Source organism: Oryx dammah, unplaced genomic scaffold (assembly GCF_014754425.2).
Source record: "Oryx dammah isolate SB20612 unplaced genomic scaffold, SCBI_Odam_1.1 HiC_scaffold_28, whole genome shotgun sequence".
In the NCBI taxonomy this organism is placed as follows: Eukaryota; Metazoa; Chordata; class Mammalia; order Artiodactyla; family Bovidae; genus Oryx; species Oryx dammah.
In genome coordinates, this window is record NW_024070212.1 from 4168862 (window position 1) to 4188458 (window position 19597).

General features: G+C 40.5%; 1 protein-coding gene and 2 long non-coding RNA genes across 7 annotated transcripts in view; 1 reads left to right on the plus strand and 2 right to left on the minus strand.

Moving 5' to 3' along the window:
• The window catches only part of PBX1 (PBX homeobox 1), a 335304-nt gene that overhangs the window by 137225 nt on the left and 178482 nt on the right, over positions 1-19597 (minus strand). The window lies entirely within an intron of this gene.
• On the minus strand, positions 1286-13564 carry LOC120855506. The gene is made up of 3 exons (XR_005719258.1): positions 13552-13564; positions 9800-9803; positions 1286-3241 (listed from the first exon to the last, which is right to left on the minus strand). It is a non-coding gene; the product is annotated as an uncharacterized LOC120855506 (long non-coding RNA).
• Positions 8671-17682, plus strand: LOC120855508. Its single transcript, XR_005719259.1, has 3 exons — positions 8671-8983; positions 9050-9057; positions 17668-17682. It is a non-coding gene; the product is annotated as an uncharacterized LOC120855508 (long non-coding RNA).

Sequence of the window (19597 nt, forward strand, 5' to 3'; positions counted from 1 at the left end):
GGCTTCTACGTCATCGACGGGGTTCTGAGTTTGGACACTCTTGTGCGTGAGACTTGGGGGGTTCAGCCCAAGAGGTGACCCGCCCCCAGAAACCTATGTTAATGTCACCCATAAGGGCAGAGCTTGGAATGAACCTCTCTGTGCGCTGCTCTCACAGCAGTAACCGGAATTTGGATTCCACCAAACAACATGATAATTTTTGCCTATATGTTGCTTACCACCTCCTGCCTTCCACCCGCACCTGCAATTAGATCCTAAGTTACTTGAGGACAACCTTTAAAAACATTAAAATTTCAATGTAGACTGCATTCAATAATAGTACACAAATCAATGTTGGTTGCTCCATGAATTTTCGCAAAGTACGTGCAGCCCGATATGCAGGATCAGAATCAAGATAAAAAATATCATGAGCACATCCTGACCTGAAGTTCTATCCCCGCTTCCAGTCACTCTCTCCAGTGGTAACCAGAATTCTGACTCCTCTTACCCAGAGGTTTGTTTTGCTTGCTTTTGAACTTGATTTTCCCTTCTGTTTCCTCATCACTCGCGCAGGGCCTGGCACTCCCATTCCCTCAGTAATTCAGGGAGCACTTCGTGTGCACCTTCTACGTGCCAGGCACCGAACTAGGTGAGTACATCAGGCACCCACCACACGAGCGCGGAACTGACTAAACTGAAAGGGAAAAGAAACAGATTTTAGCTTCAAGCGTCTTGCTGTTGGCATCAAGAGAGTGAGAAAAAAAAAGTCCTCTAGCTAACACACTTTGAGGAGGCAAAGTATAATTTTATATCAGAGTTTGCACTCTTGTCTTGCACTTGGCTTGCTGTTGAGGAGGAGCAGAAAGGCAGCAAGCAGCATGCATCCTGACGGTGACAGAGGAAGAAGGCGGCCAAGTATCCACGCGACTGAGGGCCTGGGAAGTCCTTCTCCTGTGTGCTGGCGGGGACCCTTCTGTCTTCTGCTTTTTGTACGTCCTCCACTCCACAGAGCTGAGATCAATCCCTGGCATCTGGGAACATCTAAAACCTGCCACTTCAGAGTCGGCCTGTGGTGTGCAATGTCACTTCCCACCATGCCAGCTGCAGACACTGAGTGGGAGTCATACTAGCTGTAAGTCAGAACACCCTGTGATGATAAATTTAAGTCATAATGAGCAAGAAAATGGTGGTTGTCTAAAACAACCACTGAAGAAGTCAAAATAACCAACAGTGTTTTGTGATCACAAAGCCTAACTTGCTGACCTGTGGTTTCATAAGAGGTGAAAATAATGCAGTTTTTTTTTTTTTCCTTTTGGTGGGGGACGGTTGTATCAAAGAAATGAAATTACTGTGAACCATGAGTAGTCGTAGGTGAGGGTCTGGGTGGCTAGCAAGATGGCACCCAATACACTGGCTGCTCAACCAACAAAGTCCAGCGTGCCCCCAAGGTCTAATAATTTCAAAAACCATGAAGTATCATTTTAAATGATAAAATGAAAAGTGTTATAGTGAAAATTACTCAAGTGCATGAGTACTCACTGATTCTCATTAGATCCAAATAGATGCCAAGGTGCACACTGACCAGCCCACTGAAGATACAGACCATGGCCTTGGGTTATAGTCTGAATTGGCCTGGTGGTTAGCAAACCTCAGGAAGTTTTCCTAGTATGTTGTGTCTAATTTCACTTGTGTGAAAGTTTGCTGGGCTACAATACAGTAACAGTGTGATTCAGAAGGTTTTGTTGTTTTCGTTTTTTTAAAGGCTGAAACCACTTTGGAAAAACATCTTTTAAAATTCTACTGCAGGTGGAAACACTGACTTCACTGGCTTGTTGCTGTTGCTGTTCACTCAGTCATGCCCAACTCTTTGCAATCCCATGGACTATGGCAAGCCACACTTCCCTGTCCTTCATCACCTCCCAGAGCTTGCTCAAACTCATGTCCATTGAGTTGGTGATGCCATCCAAACATCTTGTCCTCTCTCATCCCCTCCTTCTCCTCCTGCCTTCTGTCTTTCCCAGCATCAGGGTCTTTTCCATTAAGTCGGCTCTTCACATCAGGTGGCCAAAGTCTTGGAGCTTCAGCTTCAGTATCAGTTCTTCCAATGAATATTCAGGACTGATTTTCTTTAGGATTGACTGGTTTGATCTCCTTGCAGTCCAAGGGACTCTCAAGAGTCTTCTTCAACACCACAGTTCAAAAGCATCAATTCTTCGGTGCTCAGCTTTCTTTATGGTCCAACTCTCACATCCATACATGACCACTGGAAAAACTACAGCTTTGACTATCATACAGACCTATGTCAGCAAAGGTAGATGAGATAACATCTCTTAAGTTGCAAAACCTCTTTCAGTAGCTTGAAAATTAAAATATTTCTTCAGGACCACTATTTATATTCTTTTAATCAACACCTTTGCATTCCCTATTTGGTCAAACTTCAGACGAGAATACAAAATATGAAGCCTCCTGAGTTGAAGAATTAAAGACTGTAATATAGGGCCAATTATTATTAGGTTACAAAGACTGAACTCTCCAGGTGTAGTGCCGATTTTTAAAATGACAACATTTCATGACTTTTTTCATTTATACTCTTTGAAAATTGTAATCAGCCCATCAAAAACATCACTGCATCTTATCAAGTTATGTCATCAAACCCCAACAGAGTTTATATATGCTTCCCTTACAGGAATCTCAGTTCCATGGGGGACAGGGGAGACAGTCATGTCTTCTGTCTTGTTTATTGCTATGTTCTCTGCTCTTGTGTACTCTCAACCAACCACAGCAGAAACCCACCTTGATCAAGGGTTAGTTTCAGAAATATGACTAAACATCACTTTTGTTCCTTGGCCTCCAAACTCCCTCCTCTACAACCCCCCATGCACCCTGAGCCAAGACTGTAGAGCTTGTCAATGAATTGCTACATAAATACAAATTTTTTCTCTTTGTCTAGACTTTATCTTTGACAAGGATTTGAATCATGCTTTTGTACTATATTAGGAATTTTCCAGGTACCAATCTCTACCCTTCATCTCTGTGAATGTAGGTTCATGTCATGACAAGCCTAAACACATATATTTATATGTAAGTACACACAAATGTAGAGTTTGTACTAAATATATTAACTTCCTCCGTTTGTCTTATAAACAGTGAATCTGGTTTAATCAGTTTTCCTGCAGTGAGTAGATTTTATGGTTCTGGTATTTTCACTGGGGAAGCTTGTATTCTGAGTTACCAAAATTATGTGAAACCTTTTTTTTTCCCCCTTGGTCTGCTTATGCAACATTAGGGTACCTTAAGCCCTCATAGCCAACTGCATTTTTTTAAATTCAGCCCCAAAAAAGTAATTATAAATATGATTGTGAGCATATGTGTACAGTCTTTCTGCATAAAAAAATGTAGAAATCACCTCCCTGGAGAAAAACACTCTACTAATTTTTAGCATGTTTCTCGATGCCTGAATTAAAAGGCCTTTTTAAAAACTGAGGTTTCCAACAGAGACCACTATTTTCCATAAGACTATGGAAGGTAAAAAAAAGAAAAAAAAAATCCATAAGCGCTTTTGTGCTAAGGGCTTGGGTTACACAGGGCAGTGTATGTGGGACGAAGGGGAGCTAGTCTTTGTGTCCAGCCATCCCTGTGCAATGCTATTCATGTAATATGACAATGATGGCTTACATCAAAAGCCACAGTGCAAATAATCCCCTTCTCCATGCCATCTCAAAGCAAAAGCTGGCCCCTAAAATGAGGGACAACGTGCCAGCATAGATATTCCTTGTATGCCAGCTAGCTCTGTGCAGAGGGGAGAGCAGGGAAGGGTGTTTTTTTCTTTTTTTTTTTTTCTGAACTGGGTTTTACAATGAATGTTGACTGGTACCAGGAGGCTACCTTGGGCCCCCAGAGTCTTCTTAAAACCCTGGCAACCTGCCAGGGGAGCTCCAACTTTGCAGCCCACAGAGAGCCATGCTGGCAGCTTGTCAGGAGCCAGGGAGTTACATGACGCCCTGGGGGTAATAATATTTTCCAGAACGCTCAAGCTAATAGTCCCATGATGAGCGATTCAAAGGACTATAGGTATGTTCTTCTCTGTCTGCGGTCTTGGGACTCTCATCCATCTCCACAAAGCGGCAAAACACACTTTGCTGACCTTGATGGTAGAACTGGGGACACAGTCTTTTGATTCACTTAACCTCCACATGGAGAGTGTTTGGTTCCAGCCAAGCCTGCCTTCTACTTACTGTCACACTTTGAATTCATTTAAGAAAAGAATATATTGTACATGTATACAGGCATTCCAACACTGAGTGCATTTTTATATCTTCTTTAAAAAGGAAAACCTTCAATGACCTCATTGACTCGATGGACATGAGTTTGAGCAAGCTCTGGGAGTTGGAGATGGACAGGGAAGTCTGGTGTACTGCAGTCCATGGAGTTGCAAAAAGTCAGACATGACTGAGCAACTGAACTGATCAATGACATAAATGTAAATATATGTTAAAATCCACCCAAGTTTAGTAGGATATATAGTTTGCACATTGGTTTCTCCCTGGATCAACAAATTGGAATATGGTTTTGTTTCTCCTGGGGTAGCTTTGGAAACTGACAGTTGACTAGCTTTTGTTCTTCCACCAAAGGAAGAACTTTTTTCTCATGGAGAGAAACACTGTTTCACCTCTCAATTTCACCTTCAATTTTAATCTTCTAATTTCTCTCACCAAGAAGCCTCTCAATTCTTAGCACTGCATTCAATATGATATAGAAATTTGTAGGGCTCCCTGTTTATATTTTGTCGATTAAAATGACAAAAACAGATGAATCAAGTTTATTTGAGTAAGCTTTCAAATTAAAGAGATTGACAGGGCTCTTGAGCCTTCCAGGTGAGCTGAACTACATCAGGAGCTATCCTCCCTCCAATCTACAAGCCACCTATCACAAAAAGTAAACATGCCCGTAGGACAATCTGTATTATCCTAATATGTAGATCTTTCTCTCACAAACACACACCGTTCTATTTGTTTTTGAACAATAAACTGAGTTTAGTTACCATATTGAAAGGGGGTTAGTCATTTCTTCCTACACAACGATTTTTTTCAGGCCTTTAAATGCAGCAGCATCAAAACTCACATACAGGTTGATGCCAGTTTTACGTGTTGAAACAAACCAGTCACTCTTTCTTCTGCTAAGCAGTTAAATTAGAGAGTATTCAATTAATAACAGCTGAATATTCTGTCACGTTTAGGAAGATGTATGGTAAGACAAGCGAGTTGTGATGTATCTGACAGAAATGATAAAGGTTCTCCCGACACAGCCTGGCAGATACTTGGCTGCTGCCGTGGCGCTTTCTCATGTTCTACAGCATCAGCAGCGCAGACCCAAGATTCAGCACTGGCTTCAAGAAAAGAAACACTCCTCAGCGAACAGGGATGCCTCTGCCAAGCTCTCCAAAGGTGCCCAGCCTCTGCTTTTACCCGCGAGCACACGAATCTGTGTTCCTGTCCACGAGCGAGCCGGGCACGTAGGCGGCAGGGTGGCGGGTGCGCTGGCACGGAGATGCTGGGGAGACAGAGGGGGTCCCAAACCCTCACCCCCCACGTGCCCCATCCAGCCCTGCCGAGATGCACTCATTCACCTGGCCCACCCTTCCAGGGCCCAGAGAATCACTGGTCTTATTTGACATTATTATTATTAATACCAAAAGAAGGCGAGGAACACTGAGCTCCTCTTGGCCACGCGAAACAGCGAGCTCTCCACGTAGGGGCTTTCAAGGCTCCTCTGGCCCCTCGACAGGGCGAGGCAACTACTCAAACTACATTATCCCTGCTCCCGAAACTGAGAGCCTTTATCCACATTCCTTTAAGAAATTACTCAGGCCCAAATTGAAAAGGAAATAAGCGAGCACAGTAAAATTGCTAACATGCGAGCAGTAAGGGAACACTCTGTGACAGGTTCTATTGTGCTTTTCCCCCAAGTCCGACCAGCTAGCCCAGCAGCCCAGGGAAGGAGGAGCCACTTTCATGGGGTCAAAGCCACCAACAGGCTGTGTCCCTCACAAACAGGGCTTCCAAGACCTTAGGATGGCAAACATGGTCTGGCAAAATAATGCATTTTTAAATTTGAAAGAGCTCCCTTTCTAAACCTGAAGCATCATCTCTCAAACCTGGAGACCAATGTACAGGGCACAGTGTAAAACCAGGGAGTACAAAGTCCTGCTACAAAACTGTGTGAAACAACCACCACCAAAAGGAACAGAGCCACACAACAAAAGAACATGCAGAATTCCCATAACCGTGCTTTTGTACAGAGAAAGGAATGAAGCAGTCATCTAGGAGCTTTTCTGATATAAAGACTAAGGGTTGCTGATTTAACTTGTGATAATTATGTTCAAAATTGAATTGCACCAACTTGAAAAACAAAAGATCTCAGAACCACAAACAGTTTAAACAATTAAAAAATAATTCAAAGATACAAAAGCACATAGACAATATCGTGTACTATTTTACTTTCCATTAAGAACTTTAGAAAGCTAGAAAAGATGATAATACAACTTTTCTTTTGCAGCATATATACCGAATTCACGTCATTTTTACAGTTCACTCACCGTAACTACCTTAACAAAAACTGCTAAACACAAACTTTCCTTTGCTGTTAGGAAATCAAATACTTCTCCAAAACCCTTTTAAGCTGCATTCCTTTGAAACTTTTATGTCAAAACACACATATATGCATGCACAGTTTTTCACTTCAAGTTAATTTATAAAATCGAAACTAGTTCCAAGAATTCAACAGACATTTTTCCAAGTGCAGAGAATACTTCTATAAACGTGAAAGGGCGCATGTGAGGACCTCATCTCCTCTGCCCCAGGGACAAATGCCCCAGCATTACATGGGCAGCACCTCAGCTGATTCACTGCACTCCCATCCAGGTCAAAACTGCCCCTTCAATTCTTCCATGTTCCATAAAATTATTGTTATTGCCGATTTCCCCATGTACTATATTGGCAAGTGCCTTGGATTAATAAAGCCCCTATGGTGTTTACGAGCAGAAGGTCACTTTATTCCCTTACTACACCCAGTCACACTGAGGGGCAATAGGCCCTACCACTTAATTAAATTATATAACTGTCAGGGGTTGGTGAGGTTTTTAATTTATATTTCAATTAATATTTAATAGAGCTTAATTAACAATTCCCCCCTCTCATCCTTCCATATTCTTCATTCTCCCCTATGTCTTATTTCTCAGATATTGTTTTGGAAGGGGAAGCTCGGCATTTGGCAGGGTTGTTGTTGAGTGACTAAAGTCACTCAGTCATGTCCGACTCTTTGCAACCCCATGGACTATAGTCCTCCAGGCTCCTCTGTCCAAGGGATTTCCCAGGCAAGAATACTGGAGCGGGTTGCCATTTCCTTCTCCACTAGCAGGGTAGCCCCTAGGTACTGGGGCCATTCTCCTCAGAGATGCCTTGGCTATGGCACGAGAGGAAGGAAATGATGGGGAGGTAAGGAAAGGTGGGGCTTTCCTAAGAGTTGATTCTCTATCTACCTGAATATATCTAACCAATGGAGACACCCAAAACAAACAAACAAACAAAGAAACTGAAGAGAGCTAAAGCGACGCTAATTGCCAGACTCCTCTGATTTGCTCATTTCTTGTGGAGGAACTTGAAAACATTCCCCACCATTTGAAAGGAAACAGTTGGTGACTTCCCCAAACTCATGAGACACATAGGGGTATGGATAGCCAGTTTGCAGAAGCAGTAATTCTCAAACATTTGGGCTTGGAACCCCTTTACACTCTTAGGAATTACTGAGGACTCTGAAGAGCTTTTATTTACACAGATTCTATCTATCAATAGTTCCTGTATTAGTAATTTAAAACTAAAATATTTTAAACTATTTATTGTTTCATTTTAAAACAATCAGAAGCCCATCGCATGTTAAAAGAAATCATGTTTTATGAAAAATACTAATTTCGAAACAAAATTTAAGAAGAGTTTGTTTTCTATTTTTGAAGATCTTTTTAGTGTCTGACAATAGAAGGATTCTCATCCTTGTTTCTGCATTCAGCCCATGGCAGTATCTTACATCAAGTAGCTTCTAGAAAGCTACGCTGTACCCTCATGAAAGACCACGGGTGAAAAAGCAAATAATCTCTCGGTATTATTACAACGGGTTTCACCTCATGGTTCCCCAACCCCAGATTATAATTTGAGAAATGTCACTTTTGAGAATTTCAAAATGTTTTATGAACATAACACAAGAGGCCTGAAGTAGGTGAATTCTTTCTTTGCTTCCTTAGTCCCTACCATGATCAGTTTAGCTAATCACACAATACATAAGCCACTGGCTGCAAGTCACAACGAAGAAACATCTGAATACAGTCTCTGTTCCATAACTTTGGTACTAGTTCTCATAGAAGTTTCTTACCTAGGATATAAACCACGGTTGAAAAGAAAACACACGCTGACAGGAAGAAAAAGGAAAAACAAAGACAGACTCTCCTAACCCTCATGCAAGCTGCCTCCTGTTCTCACATCTAAACTCTCAGAAGCTGTCTCAGACAGTGATGCTGCCCCGGGGGCAGATAGACGGGCAAAGGACCCCATACTATTTCAGATCAGTTTCATTCCTACTCAATAGGAATAGCTTGGCCAGAGTTTAACTATGAGTGTATTTTTTTCCTTTTGTGGGCTCCCCCCTCCTTTTATGCTCTTGTTTGAGAATATATTTTAGTTGCTAAGAAACTAGTTTCTTATTGTAGACTCAGTGAGAGTAAAGATAAAGCAACTGTCAAAATAGCATGTTATTTTGACAGTAGCCATATCATAACCATAAATGATACAGTTTATCTGTACATTTTTACCCTCACTAATGGGGTCTAAATACTGTATTGTCCGATATTTCATACATACACAAAGATACATGCACATGTGTTTTAGTAAGAAAGGCCATTACACAGTTAGCAATGAGCATTCAGGGAATACACACACACACACACACACACACTCCAGTCCCCACTTTGAAAGCTCCTTTTAAACGCAGCTTCAGAGAAGTGCACATACTATACTGTTTTTAGCTCAGAGAGTATCTTCAAAGTATTTTTCAAAAGGCAATAAGCCTTTTCCTTTATCAGTAATTTTTTATTTTTTAAACCCTAACTTTTCATGTAGAGGACAAAAGGGTTGGGTATGTTTGTATCCATTCAAACATCCTTCCTACATACTGACTCTTGATCCAAGAGGTGATGGTACCCACCATGAGATGGAGCGGACTGTTCATAGTGCTCTTAGTCTACAGTTCTTCTAAACCATATACTTGTGCTTTGATCAACGACAGATTCATCTCCTCCTTCCTTCTCTCACATGGATCCATCCATTCATCCAATCATCGCTTAGTTACTGTCTTTCTTTACAGCTTTCAGTGTAGGCAAAGGGTCCAACCTTGCTAATAACAATATGTTCATGTGAAGGAACAAATCTACCCAAAATCTCCAAAAACCAAATATCTGAATATGTACCAACTTTATTTTTGTTTTGCTGACAAATAATACCCAGCAGAATTGAAGGAAGAAAAAAGCAAAAATAGATCATTATATTTCTGTGTCTGCCCAGAACTGACAATAATAACAAATGCTGTCTGACATCACTTTCACCTATGTCTAAGGTGAGATTCTTAAAACTAAAATATACCAATCAGGTGTTAAAAATAATGGTTTGAAAGTAATATAGCAACATCAAAAATTCTGACAATATTATAAATGTTTAGTTTACTATGCAAGACACTTGTACAGATACCAGTTTTAGCTATCTAATCTATATCTCCCTACCCACCTACTTACCTGTCAGTTTGCAAATGGATAAAAACTGAAGAGGGATAATAAAAAATGTGGAGAGTGGCTGTATTGAGGGGAGACGACTAACAGCACTTTCTCGTTTGTTTTCCAAGTTTCCTGTTGCTTTAATATTGTCTTGATAATCACATAAAGAAGGAAGGGTACCTTAAAAGGCTTTAGTTGTACTTGATTTTCCTGACTTCTGGTGGCCTGAAAAGTTTCTGAAGAGGGAGTAAGACCTACTCAGCAATGTCAAGATGAAAAGCGTCGGCTAAAGTCAAACCTACTGTAAACCCGTGACTGTGTGTGTGTGTGTCCTCTTCTGATCCATCTTGACATAGAGAAAGCTTTCTTCTGTCCTCTCCATCACCCACCACTACTCCCAGGTCCACTTCACCCTGAGATGCTCGCATGACGTCATGGTGTTCTCGTCCAAGTCCCATTCGAGATCTGATGTAACATGCTGACCTCGCTCCTCACTGGAGTGAAGACAAATGTCGTAGATGCTTGCTCCCCATGACCACAATTCCCGTTCCCATCAGGGTTCAGGACAGCTTCCTCTGAATCCAGTCAAACTTTAATGCATAAACATTTCTGCTGTGAGGTTTGAAATTTGTGATAGAAATGCCAAGAAGCAAAAAGCTTCTGCAAAATATGAGTCATCGGAAAAGAACCTGCTCTTTTCTGATTGACCCTTTTAACGACATATTATTTAACTTCAGGTGATAGAGATCATGGAGCCTACCATGACCTCTTCTAATGACCGTTAAGCTGACCTTACGCAACAAAGCCAGCAGGAATCAGAAATGATTAGGAGGATATGCTACCTCTTTCTGAAGAGGCTGGATGTAGAGTTCTTATTTCCACTTAATTATCTCTTGGCCTGTCCTTGGATATACATGACTGCTCCTAAAAGTCGGAAGGAAACGTGGGGCAGCAGAAGTCAGTGGAACGCCAATGGCCTGGCCCTCTGGCCCACCCCTGGCGATGCACACACATATACATACTCCCTTTGTCTTGTATAACCACTATTTATAAAATGTAATCTTTCTTTATCCTTGTATTTTGAATACAGGGTTTGGATTTGACGCTCTTAGTTTTCAACATTCTGCACCTCAAATCCTGCTAGTCTATTGTATTATCAGCTGTACCTTTAATTCTCCTGACAAACCAAAATAAAGAATGAATGGTACCCACGCCATTTATCACAATGGCTGAACTTCTTCATTTTCAAGTAAGGAGGGCAGGTGGATACTCTTTCCAAGACTGTTTGGTATGCGTCACTTTAACACCAACAATCTGTGTATATATTAGGAGGTGGAGTCAGAAATGTTTCTGTTCTTGTTTGTGGGCCTTATCATCTAGCTCTTGATCTCCAATCTAAACAAAATTCTAAGCCTTCCTGGCCCTGGCATGTCCTGGTACAGAATTCCTCCATGAACATGCAGGTAGCCACTTCCTTGGTCTCACTGCACCTTAGGTCAAGTCCTAGGATACCTAAATATTAACAAGATATAATAGCAAATTTCTCCTTGAAAAGAATTACTATTTCACAACTGCTCTAATCCATGACCCAAGAAGAGACGGCAAACAAAATCCTGCTCTACCCATTCTTCATGTGGAAACTGGCAAATATCTTCTTTTTCAGTGAGTCCATGTCATTAAAGATTCAGAGAGGAAAGTTACCTGTTTACGGTTATATACAGTTGATGACTGTTCTAATCTAAGAGCTAGAATAGAAGCAGACCACAAAATATACAGAAATGCACAGTTATATTATATCCATAAAAGGCCAAGAATATGAACAAAATCATCTTTTTGAATAAATTTAGTCCTACCTTTTGTACTTTGAGATATATACACATGAAATATATATGTGCACACATATGTATGTGGTTTATACACATATAGATGTCACATTTACATAAGCAGGAAAGTTACAAAGCAACCTGGGCCTGGTAAAAGAAACAAGATCATTCTCAAATTTACTAGTATTTTAAATTTGGAAAAAAGAGTCAGCAGTAATTAAGTGGTAAGAAAAAATTTAGAGACAGAAGATCAGAACTTGAGTGGGTGCTCAGCAACTTATGAGTTAGGTACTCTGCAGAAACTCAGTTTGTTGAAGCCTAGATTCCTCATCTGCATAATGGGAACAACTCCTCAAAGACTTGTGGAGTGACAAAAAGGAGAAAATGCAGTGATTTTCTAAAGAATTTTGTGAAACATGAAATCTTTTCTTTAGGATTACTTAGAAGACCAACATGTAAAACAGACCACAGTGGCTCGACTCCAGAAGAAAAGTGGGATCCTGTAGGAGCTCACCTGCTCAGCCCTCACCTCATCACCAGCCCAGGCACCCACGGGGAACCATGAGGCTCCTATGGAGTTCTTGGTAAAATATTTGAGATAAACCATGTAAAGGTGATAGAATACTGCTGCTGTTAAAATGAGGTAGGAAGAATCTAGACTGAAAATCACTTAGGAAAAGCAATAACTATCCACCATAACTTTCCCGGGTTGTATTTAAGAATGTTGCTACCACTTTTACCTATGAATTCCATGGTAAATGACTAAGACATAAGTGGGATGCCTTAAATTACTATACTGGCAGCTCAGAACCTCTTGCTCACTCAAGATGCCAAACACAGGCAAAATACTTCTCAACGCTTTTGAAACATAAAAGCCGAGTCTGTGAGCTTCTCTTTGACAGTAAGAAAATTAGATTTAATACTTTACTTCAAAGTACTTGGGATGGCCACTTAAATATACAAGTTAACTGCTGATTATAGACTTTGCCTGAGTATTTTTTCTAATAAAACAAAGCAAATCACATCTAGCTACATATGTACACACATATATACGCAGAAGGTCTTCCCTAGTAGCTCAGTGGTAAAGAACTGCCTGCAATGCAGAGAAGCTGCAGGAGATGCAGGTTTGATCCCTGGGTCAGGAAGAGTCGCTGCAGGAGGGCATGGCAACCCACTCCAGTATTCTTGCCTGGAGAATCCCATGAACAGGGGAGCCTGGCAGGCTACAGTCCATGGGGTAGCAAAGAATCGGACACGACTGAAGCACCCAAGCACACATACCTGCACACACATGTTACACTGCTCTGTTGTAAAACAATCATATGCTTTCCTGGGTAATATCAATGACCCTGAGGAACAACAGATCAATGAGTGATTGTTTACTCTGCTATTTACGGTGCATGATGAAGGCCAATGGAAGAAAATCTTTCATAAGCACATAAGGTCAGCTTGGGTTGGATTGGAAAATGAAAGTATTTAGAGGAGAATGGAACTCAGGAATATAATGTTAGTTATATTCAGTTCTATATGCATCTGTTATGACACACAGCACAATTCATTGAGAGATTTTTCTGAAGGCGCCTGAAAAGGTCTTATCTCAGATGTGCTCTATCCTGCTAATGACTTTATTAGCCATCTTACAGGTGAGTAAATTCTCTGGCAGAAAATCACAGAAGCACTGGCCTAACCTGTAGCTGGTTGACCATGTTTATTACTAATTACTGCTGCATTAATATTGTAACTATTATTTTCTTCCGCTGCTTAAAATTTCAGTGATGCAGCTCAATTAGAAAATTCAGGGACTTCCTTGGTGGTCCAGCGGCTAAGATGCAGGGGGCTTGGGTTTTATCCCTGGTCAGAGAACTAGATCCCACATGCTGTAACTAAGATCCGGTATTATTCAGTTCAGCTGCTCAGTTGTGTCCAACTGTTTGCAACCCCATGGACTGCAGCAGGCCAGGCTTCCCTGTCCATCACCGACCACCAGAGTTTATGGAAACTCATGTCCATTGAGTCGGTGATGCCATCCAACCATCTCATCCTCTGTCATCCCCTTCTCCTCCTGCCTTCAATCTTTCCCAGCATCAGGGTCTTTTCAAATGAGTCAGTTCTTCACATCAGGTGGCCAAAGTATTGGGAGTTTCAGCTTCACGATCAGTCCTTCCAATGAATATTCAGGACTGATTTCCTTTAGGATGGACTGGTTGGATCTCCTTGCAGTCCAAGGGACTCTCAAGAGTCTTCTCCAGCACCACAGTTGAAAATATTTAAAAAAGAAAATCCAAAATCATTTTACACATTTACTGTATTGAGAAATGGTGCTATTTAGAAGGCACTTCATTTGTAGTTCTCTGAGTATCTTCCAACACATCAGTCATTACAGGACTTTGGAGAAGAAACAGTATTATTAGCCCAATTTCAATAGAGGCAGAAATGCAGGGGTAGATATGTGTTACTATTAAGATGAACTAGCATTTGTATAGCAAAGTCTCAAGTCTCTATAAAGCACTTTTAACACATAGCTTCTAATGATAAAGAAAGTTTCAGGTCATAGTCAGGGAGACAGAATTCAGTAATTCTAATTTCCAGGCCATTGCTCAGTCTGTGGCCCATGCTTTCCTGCAATTTTTCACTGCAAAGTTTAAGTTTCCTTCTTTGATAGTTTTCCTTGGAGAGGCAATGTGCCGTAGTGGAAAAAAATATGGATTTTAATGTCAGCTTTGCCACTCACTAGGTATGTGACCTTGAGCAGCTTTCTTTATCTCTCAGACTCAGTTTCCCCATCTTTAAAATGAGGATGCAAGTATTCATTTTCAAGCTTGGTGTAGAAAATATGATGTTGTACATTTAGTGTAGAGAATAAGAATACTGCCTTGAAAGTTTGGTATATTACATGGAATAAGGTCTTGCAGATGACAGGTAATCAACCAGGATGCAATCCTCCTTTCTCTCCACCCTTCACCCCATGTCTTCTCAGATACCCAAATAGCTCAACTAAGATTTGGGGCTTACGTAAAAAATTTAACTATGCTGCTGAATAAAATCTCCTCAGATTACTTATATATCTCCTGCTTCCTGATTAACAGCTATTTTAGAAAAGAGGCCAGGTCTATAACTTCTGCTTATTAACCCTTTCAACCCCCTTCCTATGAGAGAGTGGGGAGAAGTTATTTATTAGGCAAGCACCAGGTACAAGGCATTGTCCCAGCCACTGGAGAGGCAGAATCGATAGAGACAGATCAGGAGGTTCTCCCACAGACAAGCCCCAGGACCTGCAGGATTGTTTCAAGGAGGCAACAAGGCAATAGATTTGAACTTATCAGGTACCCTATGGAGATGTACAGGTATGTCTGAGTAACTAACCACGCTGTACTGTTATTTCACATAAGAGGAGCTGTGTTCAATACCTACTTGCTCATTGGACATATATAAGATGTATGGTTGGAACTTCTTCAGTAGTAAGTATCTGAATCCATAAATAAGGAAGTAATAAGGAACTAAGAAACAGAGATGAGGGATTCTTCTAAAATGACAAGATTAAGCTAGAAATAAGCCTAGGAAGTAGAATCTGCCATTTGAGTCAGATATATGACTTTGAACTGCTGGCTTCAATTTCTCAAAATCAAATATATGGGATTATTGGTCTGTATCTTCCAGTATTCCTGACCCTAACATTGTTCTCTGACCCTACCTCCTGGCACATCTCCTGGTGCTCTAGAATGAATGTGAAACAAAGTTATTATGATAATCACACGTGCCCATATGATCCCACTGGATTTTCAGTTGTCTAGCTAATACCCAACCTACTTGTCCTCCTTAGACAGAGAAATCCAGCTTATTTAAAGAATATGCCAAGGTAAATAAGTAGCTTTCTCCAGCCTCCCTTGAAGCTAGGCATGGCCATGGGACTAAGTTCTGGATGATTATATATAAAAACATATATATATATATATTATATATATATAAAATATATATAAAAACATGTACATATGTTTATGTATGATTATATGCATGTGGTACTGTTACGTGAGAGTTTTAAGAAGACTCTTTAAAGGGAATTAACTCAGATGAGAAGTATGCCCTATTTAGCCTTGTCTTTCTCTCCTTCTTGCCTGGAATACTAATGAGATGTCTGGGAAATTCAGCAGTAATACTAAATTATGAGGTGGTCTTGAAAATGGGCATTAAATGCAGAATGATGCCTTTATAAGTCCCCTGGTTCTCTGATGACTTACCTTTGGAATTCTATTCCATAACATATTGCTTAAGCCACCATATTTTTAGAATGGTGCTAGCAGACAAATATAATCCTAAGTGATACAGTGTTAGTAAGCTATCTGACAGAATACTGGATTTCCTTGGAATCAATTTAGGAAACATGTGAAAGATGACGCACAGTCTCAGAGATGGTACTTAATAAATTCTGAGGGGTCTAAAACACAAGGTTATGCAAAAGTACAGGTTCAACATAAATCATTTTCAACAGCAGCAGAGGGAAGTAAGTATTTGAGTAAAAAGATTCAAAGTAGCAGATGGCAAGGACTAGGAGTGTTGGATCCTTCAGTCCTGAGGAAGTCTTATTACAAAGAAAGGGAGAGACAAAGAGAAAAAGGAATACTTCAGCATGTCAGGGCTAACCAAGTGGAGAAAGGAAATGAACAAACGAGATCAATAGAACCGTTATCAATTTGTTATCAAGGCAATAGATATTACTATGACCATGGCCATCTTATTACGTTGTCATTGACTGGATGCTTGTGCAGAAGGAATGCAACAGCTAAAGTATCACCACTAACGCTTGCTGGGTGAGTCCATCACGAGCCTTGTCCCACTAGGAATTATCTTCACCGGCTTATACCCTGCTTGCCAGAACTGACCCACAGCAGAAAAGTCAATCATACTACTGGAGTCAGATCCTGGTGCCCCTCCTTCTGTCCAACAACTAGTATGCGAAGCAACAACATCCCTGCCCCTTTACGAAGTTATTCATTACTATTTCACATCCATCACTGTCAACTGCTCTACAGTCACTCTCAGATTCATGCCTCTAGCATTTTCGAGCAGCAAGCGGGCTAAGACTATTAACTCCCATTCTGTAGATACCTAAATAAAAGCTCAAATTTGGTTAAAATGATCTTCATTTGGTGTTTTCAGGGGCAAGTTGTAGTTCTCTGATTTTATTTTTTAAAAATCAGAGGTTAAAAGAAGATTAGTAAAAACCAAAACAAAGCAAAAACAGGTTTTTATACAGCGGTTTCCTAAAACAGATACCTGAGTCCTAATGACATTGGCCTCAATGTGTCATTCATTGATCCATTTACTGTTTAAAATGAGTCTACTACTGTACTGTAATACAGTATAGCTACCCTGGTAGCTCAGACAGTAAAGAATCCACCTGCAATGCAGGTGTTTGGTCTCTGGGTTGGGACGATCCCCTGGAGAAGGGCATGGCAACCCACTCCAGCATTCTTGCTTGGAGAATTCCATGGACAGAGGAGCTTGATGAGCTACAGTCCACGGGGTCGCAAAGTCAGACGTGACTGAGTGACTAACACACACTGTACTGGAAATCTAACTTTGATCCTTAGTGTTGAATGTCTGCTAGGTCTTCCAGTCCAAAATAATACAGACACCTTGTAGTTATAGGCTTTGAAGGCTCTTCTCCCCTTTTCGCAGAACAAAATATCTGCAGTTTTCCCCATTCTGGAGTTTCTCCAGAAGTCACTGTACCTTGAATAGGAAAGGTACTCTTCTCTTCAAGAATCCCTGGAAGACTGCCTCTCAAAAAGAAAGAATTTTTTTCTTTAACTTTTACAACTCCCAGCTTTTCTTCTTGCCCATAATTTTGTGTTTTTTTTTTTTTCCTGATGGAATGCAGTTTCTCCTAGAAAGGCTAAAGAAATTGCTATTTTAAAAGAATTAAACCATTGGCTGTTAGCTCCAGGTTTACAAGTCCCTCTTGGAATTGATGGTGACATTTCTTTGCTGTTAACGTAGGTGATTTTCACCCTAGTACTTCATCGTGGCTTTGGTGGTTTATAAATCAACTGCAAGCACACACACACACATGCTGACTCCAGCCTCCTAGGACACCAGCCTCAAAAAGCTGTCTTCATCTAGAGATCATAACTACGACGATGACCAGGGGACTTATTAAAACACTCTCACCATTCATTAGAACAGTGCAGTGAACAGAAAGGGAAAAAAGGCCTGGCTACCATCCACCATGGCAACCTACAGGGACACACAGCCCATTTCTGTAGTTACTTCCTTGTAAAGATATTACATTTAAACGACAGAAACAAAAGACTATATGACCCACTATATCATTCTTTCACTCCTGGATCTGAAGCACATTTTACTTCCAGGGCTCCTTCTGGTTGCTTGTTAACAGGAATTGCAATTTATAACCTTAAAAATTCATCCAGCATTCTTTGGAATAGTAAAGGCGTACATCTGGAACATATGAATTCTGGGTCACTATGAAGAATTTTACCAAAAAGTCTCCTAGTCCACTAAATCCAGAGCTACTGTCTTCACAGGCCATGGCTGCCATCTTCACTCCACGAGCCCCAAATATCCACGATGACTCTGGCCAATCTCTCTGTGTACGTCTTAGAAAATATGCCCATCAGTCAAATTCTCAGCCAGGACAGGCAGGACTATTAACCCCACACAATGACAAAGAAAAAAAAGGAGAAATGGCCCCTTTACTAATAACAACACGCACACATATATAAATTATGAATTCTTAGCATTTCATCTTTATATTTTTACTTTGGCTGACATATTTAATAATGTTCTAAGTCTGATGGTTTCAAAATCTTTATCCTATATCTAGTAACAGAGATCAAATATCAATATGCTCAGGCAGAATTAGTTTTCCTGTCTTCTCATAGAATTTTACAAATATCTATATTACCAAGCACTTTTTATTATGTACTGGAAAGAACTGATTATGTATGAATTTCACATTAACTGTAAGTACCTTGAGAGCAGAGATAATGTCTTATTCATGACTAGCACATAGCAGATATGCATTCAATATTTTAGGAATTAATTAATAAATTCATCTTTGTGTCCCAAGCACCTCATATAATCACTGGCACATACCAATTACTGAGAAAATATACTTATCCCATATTATACAAACTCTTAATAATGGGGTCTGAGCTTTAAAGGGGTTTTCCCCCAAATTAGCACCAAGATTGTCTTTCTTTTCCTTCCATTCATCCTCTACTTGCCGTGGTCACCTATTTGTAAGAGAGCTGGCTACCACTGGGAGCAAGGTTTATGACCACTGAGCTCCCAGAGGAAGAACTGAGTCTTGCCATAGGTTTCATTTTTCCCATATTGCAATTTAAGATTTATTTTCTTCATCATAGGTTTCAGCACATATTAAACATTTGGTGTGAAGGATTGGCTCAGTATGTCTTGTTGAGCTGGCCACAGGTCACTGTAAAGATAACTGTGACCCACGGGAACCAGACCCATGAACAGGACCCTCTCATGGCCTCTACCAAATGGCCGTATTATTTCATCATCATCTCATTCTTCCCACATCCCAACCCTAGTCCTTCACTTGTATCTCTTATCTCATCTTTCCACATTTACATCAAATCATCTCTTCTTCAGATACAGACATCTTTAAAATGTAACCTATCTTCCTAGTCTCAGTCACGGAAGTTAGTTGCTACCATATCTTCTTCCACAAAGAAATCAAGATCTTCTATTAGGTGAATTTTTAAAGCTATAAATCTCTAGTATTTGAGCCTAAAGAAAAGAGACTTCAGAATTGAAATGTTAATCACCAATTTCAATATAATCTTATTTTGTCTCAGAGATCTCAGGTAAATGAACACTAATGTGTCAGGACCCACATACCCACAACCTGCACCGCCCCCCGCCCGCCACACACAGTCACTTCATAAAGCCTGCAATAGGAAGTGTGTCCAACCCCAGAAAAAGAGACGGCGCTGTGCTG